The sequence below is a fragment of the Puma concolor genome, chromosome F2, assembly GCF_028749965.1.
Source record: "Puma concolor isolate L17-30 chromosome F2, mPumCon1.1.hap2, whole genome shotgun sequence".
Taxonomy (NCBI): domain Eukaryota; kingdom Metazoa; phylum Chordata; class Mammalia; order Carnivora; family Felidae; genus Puma; species Puma concolor.
Genome location: NC_141684.1, coordinates 35,990,770 through 36,011,803, shown reverse-complemented (window position 1 = coordinate 36,011,803; position 21,034 = coordinate 35,990,770). Strand labels below are relative to the sequence as shown.

At 39.5% G+C, this 21,034-nt stretch overlaps 1 protein-coding gene across 3 annotated transcripts in view; it reads right to left on the bottom strand.

The window, feature by feature from the left end:
* Positions 1–21,034, bottom strand: part of NCALD (neurocalcin delta) — a 404,040-nt gene that overhangs the window by 139,670 nt on the left and 243,336 nt on the right. The window lies entirely within an intron of this gene.

The window sequence follows — 21,034 nt, the reverse complement described above, 5'->3', positions numbered from 1 at the left end:
GAACCACCGTGCATATTAGGTGCTGAAATGCCAGTGCTGATTAGGGTGAATGGAGTTAATTATGAACACCTGCATGGAATACTGCACTCTTAGATACTGATGGAAGAAAGGGGGCAAACAGGAGACAGGTGAGCTAGGCATTTTAAGATAACAAGAAATGGCTTCTTTATAAAGATTTGACAAGAAAACCAATATTGTATATGACCTGATAGGATTGTTGTAATTTCCTAGAGGGACAAGGAGTACTTGTAATCTTTACCTGTCGCGAATGGAGGACTCCAAATAGAATCATTCAAGGGTTTGTCACAAAGACTGGTTAGAGTAGTATAACTCAGTCCCTCCCAGAAGCTGTTGTGACTCAAGGACTCAAGCAAGACAGGGGTTCCTGGGTTCTCCTTGATCATTGGCAGACCTGTACACATGTCCATAGAAGATGATATGCATCAATACTCCACACCCAGTTCTTGATTTTCCAGAATAAGAGAGATTTTGAAGAATGAAAGCTTGCTTGTTCCTAATTCCATCTTAACCAATGAAACTTTTTATCATTGTTGCCAGAGAGACTTACATCAAACAGTCAACCAAATACTATGGTTTGAATTTCCTTTCCTATTGTGTTTGTTGGGGGCTTGGAGTATGGAGGTCAAATCCCTCTTCTTCTGACTTGATGTGTATGGAAGGACTTCTGGAGGAATATTCCTAGCCTCTCTCCTCCCTGCCTCACTGTCCTGGGGCAGAAGCAGTGTTTTCTACAAATCTAAGCTTTGAAAATAGAAAGTAGGCATGTGTAGCCTTAGCCCTGATTTACTCTTTTTTTTTTTTTTCTCTTTGGGATGCTAACTGCCTACAGGAAGCACACACTCTTATACGTTCTCAGCATATGCTTAGGAATACAGGGTTTATCCCTGTGGGGATCTCTCTCACTCTCTCCCTTACCCCTCCTCTTTCTGATGGTGATAGTGGGTATGTATTTTTCCCATTAAATTTGAGTTCACAGGTTATGATCTCCAGTATGGTAGATGATAGACTTACTGGATTCTGGTGAAACAAAAATTAAGATTTTCTCATCCAGTATCATAGCTTTAAATAAAAATCTATATACTGATAGTCACCAGATTTATATCTCCAGCTTGGACCCTCTCCCCTAAACTCCAGATCCATATGTTCAACTGCCTGCTCATGCACTTTTGCAAGTTTCACTATCTTAGATACAAACTCCATAAGGGACTGATTTTTTGTGTTTTGTTCACTGCTCTATCCTGAGTAACTAACACAGTTCCTGGCACATTGGAAAAGCTCAATAATTATTTGTTGAAAGACTAAATGACTGTGAGGTAATGTCTCAGAAATTTCTGAATTAACTTTGAACTGAAGTAATTTTAAACCTTAATGATTAGAACTTTGATTTCTTTGGACTTTAACTCTCAAGGGCAAGTGCTTTTGATTTTGGACCTTAATTCTGTTGGACTTTAACTCTGGAGTTTTAACTTATAGACTTTTTCTCCCTGAAATTCATAATGGGAAAAAGTTTACGCCAAATTGAAGGCATCACCAGTTTGTTGCCATTTCATTAATATTTATCTTAATATTGTCATTTGATCTTCCAGCTAAATTTCTGATGTGACTGTTGGGCACTGTGACACAATTAAGGACAGATTTTCCAGCTTTGAGTAATTTAATTAATGCATCACCTCTGAACTTAGCATTGACATTCACTGTTCACTCATATGATGTAGTGTTGTCTATTCCTTGGCAGTCTGTACTTTTTTAACTAGAGAGCAGTTGCAGATTGGAGAGCTGAGGGGCTCCTGTGCACTTTTTTTTCTTGCACAGTGTTTAAAATTAAAAAAAAGATTTCTACCTTTGTCCAAAAGAATTAAAAGATGCAACCACACTGGGCCCCTTTGTGCTGCTTCCTTTAGAAGGGGCAGATGGTCTCCAAGTTACCACCATCCACCTCCACACATTCAGTTATGTCACCCATCTGGCTGCTGAAGGCAAGACTGGCCCCTGCTCTGAGCCTCAAACTTTAGAGGCCTTCTTCTGGCTGCATTCCTCCTCATGGGTCAAGGAATCCACAAGCCAAGGGCATGTGCCCACATCAACTTTGCACTGACCTTCTCCTAAGTCTAGACTACATTTCAGCCAATGATCCCAGAATTTCCTGTTCAACTGGTCTGAGACACTTCGAGGACCTGTGTGAGCCCTTGCCTGGGGCCCTTCTCCCTTCTCCCAAGGGCACAATAGCAGTGCTGCCTCTCAACAATAGCCAAATTATGGAAAGAGCCTAAATGTCCATCAACTGATGAATGGATAAAGAAATTGTGGTTTATATACACAATGGAATACTACGTGGCAATGAGAAAAAATGAAATATGGCCTTTTGTAGCAACGTGGATGGAACTGGAGAGTGTGATGCTAAGTGAAATAAGCCATACAGAGAAAGACAGATACCATATGGTTTCACTCTTATGTGGATCCTGAGAAACTTAACAGAAACCCATGGGGGAGGGGAAGGAAAAAAAAAAAAGAGGTTAGAGTGGGAGAGAGCCAAAGCCTAAGAGACTGTTAAAAACTGAGAACAAACTGAGGGTTGATGGTGGGTGGGAGGGAGGGGAGGGTGGGTGATGGGTATTGAGGAGGGCACCTTTTGGGATGAGCACTGGGTGTTGTATGGAAACCAATTTGACAATAAATTTCATATATTAAAAAAAAAAAAAGAATAGCAGTGCTGCTGCTGTTCTTAAGGGCAGGCAGGACAGCTGTGTGTGTGTGTGTGTGTGTGTGTGTGTGTGTGTGTGTGTGTGTGTGTGTGTATGTGTGTGTTGGGATGTAAAGATGGTGCTGGAAAATGCAGGACTAGAAATTTCACATATGTGGTAGACTCCCCCGCCCCCAAAGAAATCCACATCCTACTTCCTAGAACCTGTGAATATGTTACCTTACATGGTACAGATACAAAGAAGTTAAGGATTTTAGGATGAAAAGACTACCCTGGATTATCTGAATGGGCCCAATGTAATCACAAGAGTTCTTATAAGAGGGAGGCAGGAGGATCAGAGTCAGTAGAAGAAAATGTGATGAGGACAAGAGGTTGGAATGATGAGATGAAGGGGGCCATAAGCCAAGGAATGAAGGTGGCCTCTAAAAGCTAAAGGAGGCAAGGGAATAGATTCTTCCCTCAGGACCTCCAGAAGGAAGAAGCCCTGCTAAGAACTTGAGTTTAGACTTCTGACCTTCAGAATATGACAAGATAATAAACTGGGATTATTTTAAGCCACTAAGTTTGTGGCAATTTGTTACAGCAGCTACAAGAAACTGACACAACATGCTTGCATGGGAGGTCTGTCGGAGGGGCTAGAGATGGGATGGGAAGAGAAGGTGAGGGGCCGCCAGCTCAGGCTTCCATCTGTACTCTTGCCCCAGGCAGCATCATATACTAATTTGTAGTAATGTAGGCTCAAAAGATACTGTTTCCATCAAAGACTTAAACCACAGTCCACACATATATTTTAAGTTTCACATGTCCTATCTGTGCAGTGGCCAAAATGCCAGGCATTGATAGCACAATAGTATTCAAGTAATCCACCCACTTACATATTAGTTATAACATTATTCAGGACCAGGCTACAAAGAATAACCTCATCAAATCATGATAGACCAGATATGAAGAAGAACAGCATTTTATTGGGCTTTCATGCATCTTTTCCACAAGCTTCAAACCAAATTTCTCTGTATCAAATTTCTCAAGTATTCACTTGTGTTTCTGTTCCTAGGAAACAGACATCATAATATGTTTTTTTACCATTCAAAAATTCAGGAAATTAAAACCAGAAAATACACCAGGTCATCAGCATGGGCACAACGCTTATTCACAAGGAGAAAGGAAGGCTAAACTGGATGTCTTGATCTTTTCAACTCAGACTCCCCAAACTCTCCTCAATTCATATACTTAAGAAACATCTTTCCCATCAGAAATATGATTGCTTCCATGGCTTAGGTCTAAAGAACAATGACTCTTTTTCCCACTAGAAATCGGTGTTGGAAATGAGGGTTTTGGAGGACAGGCAGAACAAATACCTAATAAGTAAACATTTTCTCCACAGTTTCTGCTTTATCTCAGGAGATTCTCTTCAACTTTGATTTGGTTGTATATGTACTCTCTACAAATCACTTTGTTTATGTAAAGTTCATAAGAAATAAACAAGAATCAAAATCACATGAAAGAATCTACTTTTTTTTTTTTTGGTGGTGGTCTGATGATCTAACTTGTTACTTTGTTTGAATCATTCCAGGATCTAGCCAAGGTCCGTGAGCTAAGCTGTCAGAGGCACATTAACTCAGTGGCCCATACCATGTGATGAATGCTCTTCTGGAAAAGGCTGACTCACCATGGTGCTGCTGAGATTCACAGGCTCTATACAAAGGTCTGACTTGGTCAAAGCCTTGACATAGTCTTGAAAATTCTGAAAAGTCAAGGCATATGCAAAAGTACTTTTGGGCATGTTCGTTCTATGTCTCTCGCTCTCGCACTCTCTCTCCTTTTGGAGGGGAAAGGCCTGGAGAAATAAGACTCTGTCCATGGGTCTGCCTCTAAAAAGAGCCAAGTATAAAATGTAAAAGAGAAAATAAATAATCAATAGGGAGAGAGGAAAGGGAACTTCCAGGTACGGTTCTCTGACCAAAAGAGAAAAAAAAAGAAAGAAAAAAGTTTTCCTGAGTTATCTAAAGAACATCTGGCAGAAATTGACCAGAAAACGTAATTTCAAATGAGTGTTCTCTCAAGTCTGGAAAGAAACCAAAACCTTATTATAAATATCCTAGTTGAGGTTTTGGAAGAACAGTATATGAGGCTACATTTCATGTACTTTGAGAGCAATTTAATTCTTAGGTTTTTCCTAATTTCATCTCAGGAAAGAGTAATCAATAGCATTCTTGGCTCAACTTAACAAAGAGCTTCTTGTCTTGTGGCTGACTCTGTTTTCTTGAATGTATGAACCATACCCAGTATCCTCAGAGCCTCTCAGTTCCTGTCCTCTTTTAGAAAGGATAGAAACCGTATCAGCACTCCCTCTGAGAGAGCACTATTTTTAAATAGAAGAATCTGGAAAAATACAAAGCAACACAGAAATTTTTCCTGATTGGCCTTTTGCGCAGTTGATTTGGCTCTTAACATACCCCTCTAACCCCGCAAACAAAATTCTATGGTATTAGGACTCAGCAGCTTTTACAGGAGTCCAGTGCAATGTGTGTTGGACCCCAACACCATGCACCCACACACACGCACACACACAACAGGGCTGTGACCATCTGCAGGCACTTACTTCAGCTGTGTGCCAGGGGAGATGTTCCCAAACACAGATATTTTAATCCTCTGGAATTCAGATTTTTTAAAAAATGTATTTACTCTTCAAATATGACTAACCCTTGCACATGTGTGTTTGAATCCATCAGATCTGTATTATGAGAAAGGCCAACAAATGTCCTTCCCTCTCTTTATTAAGTGTGAAAGGATGCTAGAGAAAATCTAGACTTTTCTAGCTCCTTCTGTCTGGTAGTATTAAATCCATCTTTCCTGCCAAAGCCATGTGTCAAGGAGGAGCTCACATGTTCAGAGCATGATCCCACTTACAGCAAGTTTATTGAGGAATACTATTTCTTTGGCCATTCAAGTTGACCCTCAAATGTATCTAATCAGTTCTCACATCATGAATGAGAGTCCGAGAGAAAAAAAGAGGATCTCTACAAAGTCCCTCACCTTTCACTTCATCCTCTGCTTCCTTGAGCAACTGCATTTTCCTCCAGTATTTTCTCCCACCACCCCTTTGTTTTCCTGCTACTTTATCTTATTCCAGTTAATTACTTTCTCTCCATTCCTTTCCTATGCCATTCATTCCCATCTTTTAAGTCAACAAAATACCTTTGTTTCCTCCTTCCTGCTTCTTTGGGTCTCTTCCTCAGAGGGAAGGCTTAGTCACTTCTGTACTTCATTCCAAGCCAAAATAAAGTGAACAACCCCCAATGTCTTATAATGGGATCCCCAATAGTTTCACTGAAAGGAATGGCTTTTTATATCTTCCCAAGCTCTAAGATCACTGGAGGAGGGACACTGACAACAGTGAAATCTCCAGGGCCCTACCCCTCCCCTTCATGGAGGTGTTTCCCAAAGTGTGGAATGCATAACACTAGTGTTACTTGAGACAACTGTAGGCAGTGCATAGTTGTGGTAGATTTCAGTTGTTTGCTTGTATTGTGCATTATAAAAAATAGAGTTGGGATATCAAATCCGCAAGTTCACCACTATTACTGCTTGGGGCAAAGGTAGTTCAAATACAAAGAGGGGGTGTTTTAAAGAAAGATACTAAGTAGAAAATAGTATAGATGGAATGTGTACACAGTAAAAATCAGGAAGATGGGACATGGGTGACTAAAGCTTGGGAAGCGCTGTCTGATGGAAGTGATTTGAAACTAAGAAGAACATGGCGTGATGTCAGCTTCTGGCCATACTTCCTCCTTCCTTGCAAAGCCCTGAGCTCAAGGCAGAGGCTGGGAATGCAGCTGTTACCCAGAATGGGATTCACAATTTCACACCAGGGACAAAAATATGTAGAAATGTTTCTGAATGGATAAATCAAATTCATATCCTGCTATAGCCAAGGATCACATTACCAGTGATTTACAATTAAAAGCGCTCTGATACAATCCTTCCAGTTTAGAAGCTAAAAAGCCCAAGGAGGTCACATGATTTAGTTAGTGTCATCCCAGTGAAGAGTAGCAGAACTAGAACTGGAAGCCCAAAGTTTTCTCATTCTAAATCCTTCTACCACATTATTGTTGCCAAATGAGTCTTTCTGACACCCAAGTCTTACCTATTCCTGATTATATCTAGCTAGATTTAAGAGAGTAGCAGGAGGTAAAATCAGAGAGGCAATATAAGGTGGTGGGGAAGACTTTATCAGGACCTGGAGACCAGTGTGAGGATTTGGGGGGGATTCAGCCAAAAGGTGGAGCTAATTGTTGTATCCCCTCCAGGCAAAAGAGCCAGAGGAAGTGACGTAAGTAGAGAATTGTCTGTCACTAGGGCAAACTGATAATATTGCTATAGAGTCCTTTCCTCAGAGCCCTCTTTTAAAATGTTTTCTTTGGGGGAAAAATGTCTAATTTTAGAATAATTTTAGTTCACAGAAAAGTTGCAAAGTCATATGTACAGACAGTTCCCATATACCTCTTACCCAGCTATTGCTAACATTTTACGCAGCCATGGTGTAGTTATCAAAACCAAGAAATTAATACTGGTACAGTACCATTAAGTAAACTACAGGCTTTATTTGGATTTCCTCAGGTTTTTTTCATTATTTTGTTGTTGTTCTAAGATACAGCCTAGGATACCACACTGTATTTTGTCATGAGGTTTTCTGAGCCTCTTCCAAGTTGTGACAGCTTCTGGTCTTTCCTTATTTTTCATGACTTTGACACTTTAGAAGAGGTCAAGTATTGTGCAAACTTTCCTTCAATTTGGGTTTGTCTCAAGATTAGCCTGGGATCAGGGATTTGGAGAAAGAATACCACCAAGGTGAAGTGCCCCTCTCACTGCATCGTATTAGTGGATACATGCTATCAGTATGACTTATCAACAGTGACATTAACCTTCATCACTTGCTTTAGGTGGTGTCTGTGAGGTTTACCCATTGAAAACTTTCTCTCTTCCTTTCCATGCTCTGTTTGTTAGAAACATGCCATTAAGTCCAGCCTACACCCAAAGAAAATTAAGCTACACCTCCTGGATGAAGAACTATCAAAGAATCTGTGACAAACATTAAAACTACCACAGTAATTAGTAAATATTTTGAGAGAGATATGTTGAGTCTATGCAAATATTCTCTTTTCTCCTTAAAAGTTTGCCCACTGATCTTAGGATTCACCAGTGGATCTTGCCTGCAGCATTATTGCTATGATGTCCTAATGATGATTTTCTATTGCCCACATTTCTTCTACACTTACAGTTTAGAATTCATCTGTTAAAAAAAAATTTCCTTCTCTTCCATTTATTTATTTAATCATTTGTTTCTATTAGTATGAACTCATGAATACTGATCTTTGCTTTTAGTTATAATCTAATACTATTATTACTTATGTTTTGCTCAAAATGTCCCAGCTTCGTCTATAGAAAACTTTCAGGTTGACTTCTATATCCTTTTCACATGCTCTCTTCTTAAAAAAAAATACAATTTTTTTAGCACTTTCAAACTTTCTAGCATTACAAGATTCTCTATATTTATCTTGCATTTTTCCTGCCTTAGCTTTATAATCAGCCATTTCTCCAAGGACCTCTGGTTTCTTTGATTGGAGAATGGTATTTAGAAACCAAGATGTGGGATCTGAGTGTGCTCATTGCTACCAGGGTGTCATTTGTTTCTAGGTTCTCTCAATAGGCAGCTAGAGAATATATGTATTTATATGAGCCCACACATACACACATATCAATATTAATTTCTGTGTGTATTTGCCTGTATGTATATATAAAATATGTACATATATGTATATGTATACATATATATGTATGCATTTGTGTTAATGTTCATATATATATATATATATATATATATATATATATATATCAGTATAATATAAGATTACATTGATATCCCCAGAGCTACTCTGAATCAACTGGCCTAATATTGAGACCCAGTGTCATCTTAAAGGCTCCACCCTGTCTCTAAAATCCTAGATTAGCAACTGTTATAGGTTGAATTGTGTGCCCGCAGAAGACATGTTGACATCTTAACCCAAAGTACCTCAAAATGACCTGATTTGAAAATAGGGTCATTGCAGATGCAACTATATGACTAGCACCCTGAAAAGAAAAGGAGAAGACAGAGACATGGAAGAAACACAGCCATGTGGATAGAAGTAGGGATTAGATTTAAACTGCCATAAACCAATGAATGCCAGAGGCTATCAGAGAGGGAACAGACAAGGGAGTATTCTTCCCTAAAGCCTCTGGAGGGAGCATGGTCCTACCAACACCTTGACTGCAGACTTCTGGCCTCCAGAATTGTGAGACAATAACTTTCTATTGTGTTAAGTCACCAGTTTGTGATACTTTCTTATGGCATCCCTAGGAAACTAACATAGCACCTATATATTTGATAGTATTTCCTACCCTTTATAATCTGATAACACACAAATTTATCCACTTTACTCCAAAGGCTATCTCAGTTATATCACATTTAAGCCCATCTGGATCCTTCCTAGACCTCTGTCCTTGGTAGCAAAGATAGTATCTTATTTTTTGTTACATTGCTATCATCTGCTTCAGTGCCAGGTACAAATGCTCATTAAATGTTTGCTGACTCGAATACCTATAGGCCTCCTCTGTCCACCTGTTAGACTAGCCAGGAAAGTCTTCTTTCTAACACCTTTTTTCCCCACTTTTTGGCCTCAAGATCCTCTGGGTAAAGTTCATTTACCTGTCTTTCCTTCCTCCCTCCCCTCTTTCTTCCCTTTTCTTCATTTCTTCCCTCCCCTTTCTTCCTACTATCCTTCCAACTAACATTCACTGAACACATACCATGTGCATAGATTAGTTTTAGACACCAGAGAATTAACAGTGAACAAAAGAAACAAAATCCTTGCCATCTTGGAGGCCTACATTCTAATGGGGGAGAAAAATCTAGAATTTGAACTGCAAATTACCTATGTATAAATGGCAAGTAGTGGCACAGAATGATAGAATGTACTTTGGGAATGATTTCCATGTGTTATTTGGCCAGTTGTGGTCTGGTAGCCTCCTTCCCAAAACCAAAGCCCCCAGCTGAACAGCCGTACTTTTCTTACTCAATTTCTAAATTATTCTCCTCTCCCAAAGGGGAGGGAGGAGGAGGCAGAAGGGGGCAAACAAATTGGCTAGAAAAAAAGTAGAAAGGAAGGAACAAGAATATGGATTCTCCTACAACATATTTTAACGCCAACTCTTCCTGAGCTGTGTCAGGCTGAGTATCTTACCTATGTTAATGTCTTTGTTGTTATTACATCATTAATTAAAAACACAACCTCATGATGATAATGGCTAGCCAGTACTGAGAGTTTGCTATGTGCCAGGAAGTGGTCTAGACACTCAACCAACTTGATCCTACTTACTCCTCACCACAATTCTATGAGACAAGTACTATAATTTATCATTTCACAGATGAAGAGCTGAGTGCTCAGAGAGGTAAAATCATTTGCTCCAAACCCCACAGTTAGTAAATAGCCGAGTCCAGACACAGATGTCAGTATGTCAGACTTCAAAGTCCTGACTCTTCCTCCTGTTTTCAGGGAACCCTCCCTCCCCAATAGGCAGCACTGGCTGGCCAGGCCTGCTACCCAACACAGCCTTCAGACAGAATTCTTTCCATGAAAATGTTCTACTTAACAATGGCCCCTCTTGCTGACCCTGTCCCTTTCACCACTTCATTGTGAGGATTTTTTTTCTCTAACTCCTCTGTCCCAGGGTTCTATCTCCCTTGGTTACTGGGGTAACAGATATCTTGGGTGATATTTGCTGGATTTCCTATGGCCATGGCCTCTTTATCTTTCCCAGCGCCTCTGAGCCATTTAATGGTCTCATTATTTAAGCCAGCTTGGAGCAATTTTCCAAAACATCCAATTAGCAAGTGCACAGAAGGAACTGGGTCCATAATTAATTAGTGACTCTAGGACACAACAAAGCAAAGGCAAAGCCAAGGATGTGGAGAGCCCTGAAGAAGCTGTGGGAAGAAGATACACACATTCCAGGATCCTTCCCCACAAAGGGCAAAGAATCAAACAAAGTGCTCACTAATTCAAATTCCAAAAGCCCTCCACACATTTTGGGATTGAACAACATCAATCACTGGGTGACAATCCCAAGTGGAACATCTCCCCTGCCAGGATGAATGGCTGCTTCTGGTTTTTTTTTTAGCCAAGAACTGATTCTTTCCCCATTGTTTTCGTGCAGAAGGTTGGCCCCTCTTTCCTCCCACAACTGTTCTCAAGCCTCTTCAGAGACAGTCTTTCCTACAAGATGGCCCGAACCACTGGGATTTCTTGCTTGTCATCAGAACAGAAGCCAAATTAGAACACCAGGATTTAAGAGACCAAGCTAGGATGACTGTGGCGGCCAAGGAAGGGGAGATAATAGAAGAATGCCAGGATTCTCAGCTGTACTGGTACTATTCCAGTTTGAAGAAGAAAGGAGGGCTTTGGAAGAAGTTCATCCAGATCAAATTTTCCCCAGACACCGACTCATTCTCCAATACACACGTGAAGTGTAAATGACAGGGGACTGCTAGCACTAGCAGCAGGGGACTGCTATTCGTGAAGGTGTTACCTTTTCATTAGGAGGAAATAAAGATTATTCCTTTGGAGTTTTTCGGTTACTTTTTTCTTAGGAGGAAGTAAGGATTATTCTGTACACTTTTTGGTTATTATGGACTCTCATTATTGCCCAAAAGGCCAGAGCCAACAAAACAAGTAGTCTGAAGAGTATTATAGCAAGTTCCCACATCTCACAGGATGACATCACCATCACATACTTGCCAGCAGTGAAAATAAGAAGACTTATAGAGAACGTTAGAGTTGTAGGAATCTTTCACTACTTTTTCTTACTTATAGCCTAATTTCCTTTTGGTTCTAGATTCAACCAATAGCCAGCTTTCAGGGCTGATCTCTATAGTAAGGGACTATACCTAAGCCCACCCCATGCCCCACCCCCACAGCAAGCCACAGTCTAAGCACCTTGATTAATACCATGGCAGTGAATGCAAGCAATGTTAAATGAAAAGGAAAATGAAAATAGCTACTAAGACATTTATAAGACAGACTAGTTACTGCTGCTGCTGCTGCTCAAAAGAATAAATAACCATGATGCATGTTGCTAAGCAATGTTGCATTTTCAGTCCTTAATAACTCCATTAGTAACAAAGGATGACAAACTACACTTTGAGATTGATGAGATGCTTTACCTTGCTTCTGTGAATAATCAGCCTCAGCAACCATGGCTTCCAACACAAAGCAAAAATGATTACCCTTTGTCTCCTGGCTGGGATGCATATTAGAACTCAGTGGTATATGTCCGATTGGAAGGTCTAAGGACTCTCTGCTAACCCCATTTATCCCAGTGTCTTTAAGTCTTAAATTAAAAAAAAAATAAGTGAATTGATAAATAAGCACACACTCTTTCCCCCCCAAATTCCTCTTCTTGGTTATTATATATGTATATGTAACAAGTGCTTGAAAATTGTGAATTTTAAATACCATATCCTTAAAGATTTGTAGTACAATGGTTCATCCTTCTGATTCAAAGATAACACTGCTTTGGGGAATTCTGTGCAAGGTGGCCAACTCTGCAGACCAGTCCCAGGTCCTGAGACTATCGATGACAACTACCCCTTGGTTTAGAGATGCTAGGAAGTTGCTCAGAATAAGCTGACAACTAATGGCTTCTTGCCCCTTTCCCCCAGTTTCCCAGCATTCTCTGGTTACCCAGAATTCCCAGTTACCTAATATACCCCAGTTACTCAACATTTCCTAGCTATTAGACAGAAATAGTCTGCAAGAAAATAATCTCTTCCACAGGATTCTACCAATGGAATACTGGAACTTTTCATCTCCTTAGACAAGCACACTGCACAAGAGACACTACTATCGGATAGAGCAGAGTCTGGGGCCAGACTTTTTCAGGTAGATCTCAACTACGTAATTTCCCACTGAAGTGACTTGGGGCAAAGTAATATCTTCCTGCCCCTATTTGCAATGATTAAGTGGAATATGCAAAGTGCTTAAAACAGTGCCTCCTTCTGGCATCTTTTGGCTCTGGAGCAGAACTATATAAGCGTTTGCAAAAATCTTCAAATACCTCCCTGGTCAAAACAAGCAAATAATTCTGTTTCTAAAAGGAGAAAAAAAGCTGACTCCAGAATTCACCCTTAGGATCTTTATTTGCTGCTTTTATATTTCAGAGGAAGCCACTGATCTAAAGAAGCTAGAAATTGCCAAAATATGAATTCCTATAACATCAAACTGTTACTAATTATGGTTCTGGTCACATGCCATATGTTTCCCAGAAATAACAAACGTTCCATGGAAAAATAAGTGGCTAATAACGGTGGGAAAAACATATAGTAAATTTCCTTGTTTTTCTTGGCTGTTAACTTTAAAATAATGAAATAGTCAATAAAAAGTATGAACATCCAACTGCAGCCACTTTTTACCACTTGAGAAAGACTCTTGAACTACTGAAAGTTAGAAATCTTTGTTCAAAAAAAAAAATGGAAAGAAATAAGAAATCTGTGTTCCAAGAGCACTGTCAAGTAATTTATTCTGAATCTCTTACATTTTCAATTTTGAAGAAAAAAAAAGTTACTCATGTCCCAGGTGTTTTTCCCAGTAGAAATTACAGTGGTGGATGTTAAATTAACTCCATGTGATTCTCATTTTCAGAAATAGAATTTTAAACTGCTGAAGACTTTCAATGTGCCCCCTTGAGCTGCATAAAAGAAAGGCTTTAAATATAGTTTTGTTTTTGTGGGGTTTTTTCTTCTAGAAATACATTTCTCTCAAACAATTTCTCAATATTGCCATTTAACAGGCTAAGTGTTTTAGATTTCTTTTAAACTCCTTTCATTTTTACTTAAGTGAATTTGAATGCAGCGACTTTTTGCAACTATCCAGTGAAAGAAAATTAAATTATTGATCAAGTAATCTTCACTTATAAAGGCCATACCAGCGGTAGGAAGAAGGAGGTATGTTTTATTTCAGTGGCTTTTATGTGTTTAATTTGTTTAATGTTTATTTATTTTTGAGAGAGAGAGAGAGACGGAGCATGAGCAGGGTTGATGTGTTAGGCAGAAAGAGAGGTAGATGCAGAATCTGAAAAAGCTCCAGGCTCTGAGCTGTCAGCACAGAGCCCGACACAGGGCTTGAACACACAAACCATGAGACCACAACCTGAGCAGAAGTCGGACACTCAACTGACTCAGCCACCCAGGTGCCCTTATTTCAGTAGCTTTTAAACTAAAGAGCAATATTTAAAATAAATCAGTCTGATATTCTCATTCATTCCTATTTTCTGATACAAGTAAGGCATGATAATCCTGTAGGTGCTAAAAATTGATTCAGATCTGATCCAAGTTACTTGGGAGACAGGTGCTGTTATCTATAGCATGATACTTCCACATGCAATAAATGTGTCTGCTATGTGACAGGCAATGCCAGGGGCTAGAATTATAATGATGAAAAAAGCAGACCCGGGTCCTTTCCTCATGGAGTTTATAGTCTGGGTCAATGCTCCTTAAAGTGTGGTCTGTGGACCTGAGCCACCCCCATGAACTATTCTTATCAGACTGAAACAGGACAAGTACAGATATTGCAAGTAACTATTCAGACATTTTTTACACAAGTTGGACATTGCTGCAACATCCAAATAATGTGTGGTCAAGTGGATGCATCTCATGGAATGTGGTATAGATGGGGTATACGCAGAACTTGGGTAGTTAAGTTTCACATGGAGAGATGTAAGTACCAGTCATGGACAAGAGGATACATATTGGCATGTAATGAATAGGAAATTTTAAAAAGCCTAGTCATCCCCATAGATAGTTTGAAAAGCACTAATCTAGTGTTTTCCAAGCATTATAGGAAAGAGAGAAAGAGGGATGGAAGGGAGGGAGGGCGGGAGGGAGGAAGACAGGGGGAGAGATAGAGAAAGAAAGGGAGAGTTTAATCCCAACTGAGAACATTTGAGAAAGTTCCATGTAAGAAATGATTCTTAAGCATGAATTCGAATTTCAGGGGTTAGACATCACAGCACAAGAAGAGCTATGAAGGCAGAAAAGTGCAAGGAGAGGTCCATCCTGTTACTCAGGCCACCTAGTTCATTGCTGTCAGAGTGATAGGGGGACAGGAGCAAAGGGAGGTAAAGAAAATGAATCTCAGGAGGCGGACTGCAGCCAGTTAGTAGAAAGGTTTGAGCACCATGAAAAAGAATAAGAACTTTATTTTTGAGAAATTAGTACTTTTTAAATATTCCTGAGGGGGGGCCTGGGTGGCTCAGTCAGTTAAGCATCCACCTTTGGCTCAGGTCATGATCTTGCGGTTCGTGGGTTCAAGCCCCACTTTGGGCTGTGTGTTCACAGCTCTGAGCCTGGAGCCTGCTTCAGATTCTCTCTCTCTCTACCCCTGTCCCACCTGCACTCTGTCCCTCTCTCTGTCTCTCTGTCTCTCTCTCTCTCTCAAAAATGAATAAATATTAAAAAAATTTTTTTTAATATTCCTGAATACAATAGTGACAGGAAACAAAGCTCTATTTTACAAAACAATATATTGGTCTCACTTGAAATATATGCAACATTTTGAGGCAGGAGGCCTTTAGGTAAAATAAATAATTAAGACCCCTGGACGGCTCAGTCCGTTAAGTGGCCGACTCTTGATTTCGGCTCAGGTCATGATCCCAGGGCTCCTGAGTTCGAGCCCTGAGTGGAGCCCTACATCAGGATCTGCACTGACAGTGCAGGGCCTGCTTGGGATTCTCTGTCTCCCTCTCTCTCTGCCCCTCTCCAACTCATGATCTCTCTCTCTCTCTCTCTCTCTCTCTCCCCCCCTCTCCCTCTCTCCCTCAAAAATAAATATATAAACATTTAAGACATAAATAAAACAATAACAAAAAGGAATTTACAAAAAATAGTTCCCCTAATGGTGCCATGTATTAGTTACATGTCTAAGTAAATTTATGCAATATTAAGTCTTCCCAGGCACCATAGTGTAGTAAAATACCACTTTAGAAGATCTATTCATGCATGATTACGGTAATTTTCAAATGTCATTTCTTAGCTGAACAGTGGCAGAGAGAACACACATTCTTCCATGTTCAGAAACATTGATTAAACCACAGATATTAAGGGAACATTAAACCAATACACTATTGTAATAACTTACACTAAAATGTTAAGTGCCAGCACCAAAAGACAGAAGAGTGGCACTTTTTTCTCTCTGTTGTTCTCAGCCTCCCATCAAACTAGAATTGAACTCATTAAATGTGCCTCATTTAAGTTTCTATGTGTCACCTAGAGGCTCTTAATTCTTGCAGCTGAATGAGCTGGAGTCTTTTTAAGATTCCCATAAGCGTATCTTTTAAAAAATTAGGTGATCCACCAAGTAAGTTTGAAACTTTGAGGGTAAAATTTTATACAGTTTTAATAAAACAATCCTCTCAAAGTGTAGGCACCCTCCCCCAGAGAAAAATGTATTACCATGTTAGAATTTCACAGGTTTGGCTGAGTAAAAATCTAATTGGTTACCCTTCTAGCTCAGGTTTCATAATATCATTTTTAATTGTGATGTAGGAACTACAGAATTATAAAGACACCATCCTGTTAAACTGAAAGCTATGCATTTAGGATTGCACATGTTTTCGATACAATATAATACCAAGCTAGAACACAGGATTGGGAACCAGTGACTATGATATACTAAAGCAATGGTTCTCAAGTGAGAAAGTGAGTTTGCCCCTCCCAAGAGGCATTTGGCAATACTAGAGATGACTGTCATGATGGGGGGGGGGGTGGGCGCAGGAGGAGATAGTATTGGTACCAGAATGCTACCGAACATTCTTCATGCATGGGACAGCCCCTCACAACAGAATGATCTGATCCAAATGTCAACAGTGCGCCTGAGAAACCCAGTACTAAAGGATCACATGAACATTTCCATTACTTTTGGCATATATGGGAATAATAATTTTGATTCATACAATCTGAAAATCAAAAGTCAGGAAGTTCCTAGGGACTAAAACAGATTATTATTAGGCCTCCCTTTGCTATAATGAACTCTCCTCTCAGTTTTGCGAGCAAGACCCGAAGGTGACCCTTAGAGGTGCCCTGGTTTAGTTCCATCAATGGTGATACTTTATATGCAGATATGCAAACGCTGTCATCAGGGAAGCTTCAAGGAGATCTTCAGAAAAGACAGGCATGACTGAAAATTCGAACAAGATTCCAGATGTGTATTATTTTCAGAGTCGTAAGGCACTGATGATTTTAAGATGGACCATCAATTAAATAACAGCTTTTGGGAATGTGGCAAAGAAATACCTTTTCTTAAATGTGTACATTGACTGTAGGATATGAATCTTTTTTTTAGAGATGGTAAATGTGCAAAATTTACAAAATATATTAAGTGTGTAATAAGATGTACTGAGTTCTTTTTGTAAAAAGAAATGGACTGAAATACTCTCTCTTAGATCCTTCTCGATCAGTGTTAGCTTCCGTTGTTTTCATTTAAATCTTTGTATTGCTCCCCTCCTGCTCCCCGCACCGGTCCAAGAAGAGGAGGTAAGGTGCCAGGTGGGCTGTGGTATCACGAGATCCTCAGAAACAAGAATACAAATCTCACAGCTTCCCTCTCTTGGAGTTTCACCCGAGTCTTCAACTGTGAGTTGAGTACAATGAAGAACACCCGTGCTAAGCATGGTCTTAGCGCTGCTAGAACGTATAACTTAATGAAACAAAGGAATAACTACACTTGGATGCAATACAATAAATATCTGAAATTATTTTTAAAATTCCACCTAAAAACTACCCACACCACTTATACACAAACAAAAACTTACCATAAGACCTATATATTATTTCCTTATTGGCACATTATCTGCTTGTTCCACTAGAATTTAAGATCCATGTGAATAGGGATCTTGTCTCGTGTTTATTGGCTGAATGAGTGAATGAATGAGTGAACATCATCTCCCAAAGAGCAGAGTCATTATAAAATTGCAAGCTTCTTTTATTTTCACACTAGGGACACAGGTCGATAGGACTCACTGTGTATAATAAGCTACTCACATTCATTCACTCATGTATTAGTCTCTCATAATCTGTTCCTGCCACCTTTCTAGCTTTCCCTCTTTCTCTCCAGCTACAGTGCCCTTGGTTCAGTTCCCAGTAAGCTCCATGTTCCCTGATACCTGAGAGCCTCTGCCCAGAACACCCTCTTCCATGTTCGCAATCTCTTCAAATTTCTTCAGGGAAGTCGTCCCTGATCACCACTTACCTAGATGTAGTGCCTGTGTTTTATGGTCTCAGTTTCCCATGTTTGTTTGTTTTTTTTCCCATCACAGTAATGGTCACATTTGTAAAATGTGTGCAATTATTTCATTAACATTTCCCTCCCAGCCCACACCCCTCAACTACAGGCAGAAACCATGCCTATCTTGTTCCCCATGAATATTGCCATCATTTAACACAGGGCCGTCACATAGCCAGTGCTCAATATTTATCAGGTGAATAAATGAATTATGTTTTTAGGAACATTATGTTACCAGATATACAGGTCTAGGATATACTAGATCATTCTCCACTAGGACTCAAGTTAGTAGGTACTTAATCAACACTTTGGGGCTAAATGGAATCATTTATCTACTGTCATTGAACTACATGCTCCTAAGTCTACATGATACTAATGGAACGTATTGCAAAATTGTTGAGAAACCAACTGCTCTCTTTCTATTCTGTTTTCTACACACTAATAAAAATGCAGCTTGGTTTATTTATTTATTTTTTCAATGAATTTTTTTTAGCTGTTTTGCATTAAGAACATGACTGCGTGGAAAATAGTTGTCAGCGAATCAATTATTTGGATGATCAGTATCTGTCTCTATTTGAAAACAGCTGGAAGCATACTTTAATTATCCCCTAGATATCTGGTGTCTTCTACTCTTGGGCTCTGAGATAATTTCTCCCCATGACTGTTCTTGAATGATAGATATTCTGTTGACACAATAGGTGGGGTTTTTTTTTGATAGAGGAGAATTTATAGGTAGATATTCTGTTGACATAACAGGTGGGGTTTTTTTTTGATACAGGAGAATTTATAGGAAATTGACAATAAAGAGTGGTGAGCTCCCAGGCTAGAAGGATTAAAATAATATTTGTAAGAGGAGAAGGAAGGAGGTGTCTAGTGCAAAAACTATAGAAAAATAGAATTCCATGTAATATCATGTAACTGAGAAGCCAGTTACATAGAAAGCCTTGGGGAAGATATGATTTCTTGGGGATCCAGACAAAATGACTCTAGCCTCAAGGAGCTAAAGAGAGATACCCAGATGCCAGGAATCAGAAATAATTGTAAACCTGGAGTCTATTCATATACTTCACTTTAAAATAGTTTCTTTACATGTATCTTTCCTACCTATTGCTATCAGGATCTCTGTCACTAGGTAAGGGTACCTGAAATTCTTGAACAAATTCCAGAATGCACAGGAAATGGGGCAGTATTTGCTAACTTAGGCCATCCATTTGGAAAGTCCCAGTTGGGAGATTTGGCCTCTATTCCAGAGGTCATCCTTATCCCTGCCTTGTCCACGCCTCCCTCAAGACCACAGTAGTCTTGAAGCAGGAAGTGGCTCCTTCACTGCCTCAAGACCTCTTCTGTCAATTTCTCATCCAAACTGTCCTCCTGTGAATCTGGAAGATGCCTTGAATCTGCAGCATCAACTCCAGCGGCCTAGCCTTTCTCTGCTCCACATAAACCAGAGACGAAGTCCAGCCTACCTGGGGCTCACTCACACAGAGAATCTACAGTAAGGAATCACCTGTCTCTGAAATCACAGAAGAGAGACCTGCACACTTGAGGAAGGGCAGGAATGTCAAAAGCTAATTGCAGGCATATGGATTCTCCACACCTCCATGTCTAGGGGAATGGTTGCATCACACTCCTGCTCTGCTGTCTTTTGGCCAAGAACACATATCTTCCTATTACTCTTTGGTTTGACGTCAGAAAGATCCAAGGAACTAATGCAATGGCTACTATCGTGTTTATGGTTGTGATAGCCATAAGTACTTCAACCAGATTATCCCAAGACGTAAGAGCCTCTCACCACCAACTTAAATGCTCAATTCTATTTTGGCTTCCACGAGCAATATACTAGAGTTGCGGCTCAGTTCTTGATGATACGAAGAAAGAAAAAATTAGAGTTTGCTTAGCATGACCTCACATACTTTATTATTGTCCGATGTATCACATTAAAAGGACTGGCCTACCAGAGTTGGAATACAGACTTTCCCTTTCACATTCTTATCACATCCAGATAAGCCATGTTGCTCATCTAATGCCTAAACTTAATGGGGACAAAGGAAGTGGGATGAAAAAAAGCTGAGTACATTTAAATTTCAATTTGCATCAACTTACTTCCCTTCCCTGCAACACCAGGAAAATACACTTGGTTTTGTTCTTACCCACATTTGTTTTATGTTTGCCATTTGTTCTTCGTTTAAAACTGGCCAAGTAAACATCAGATTAATATTCACGCCTTACTTACAAACAGTCACAAAAACTATTACCAGGACCTAAGCCATATTACCTTGCCTATAAATCTTGGCTTGGCTCTCATCTGGGGCCATTAGCATATCTTGAAACTTTTCCAAGAACTTCATATATCAGTAGATTTCCTTTCCTGAAAAGCCAATTTCCTAAATATTCAATGAGATGGCTTTCGAGACCCACATCAACAAATTAGGAAATTAATCATGGTCCTAATTTAACAGGAAATCCACTATTGCTGGTACTGCTGTCCTAATTGTACCATAATAGAATTTCAAAAGAATTGTTTCTGAATTAAAAAAAAATCCCATCTACTTGCTGCACAATATCTTCTTCAATTTTCCATACCAAAGAGTAGATGTAGAAAGTAAGGAACGGCACATACAGGAAGAAAGTCAGGTTTTTACTTCATGATCATGTCCCCTATTTGTTTTTTTTTAAGTAAATTTCTTACACTTAAATGAGGTTCCCATTTAATCAGAGTCACCACAGAAGAGATTTTTTTAAAAAGTAGAAAGGGTGCATAGTTTTCTTGTCACTAATACACAAATTCATCCGGAGTTCAAGTAGAAATGTACACCTCATGGCAAAGCTCTAATGACAGCTAATAAGCCAGCACATTTTATTTACCAGACAGCAAACATACAAACCCACAATAGCCTAACTAGGATGCAACATTTTTGCCTTCTGAATCATAATTTAA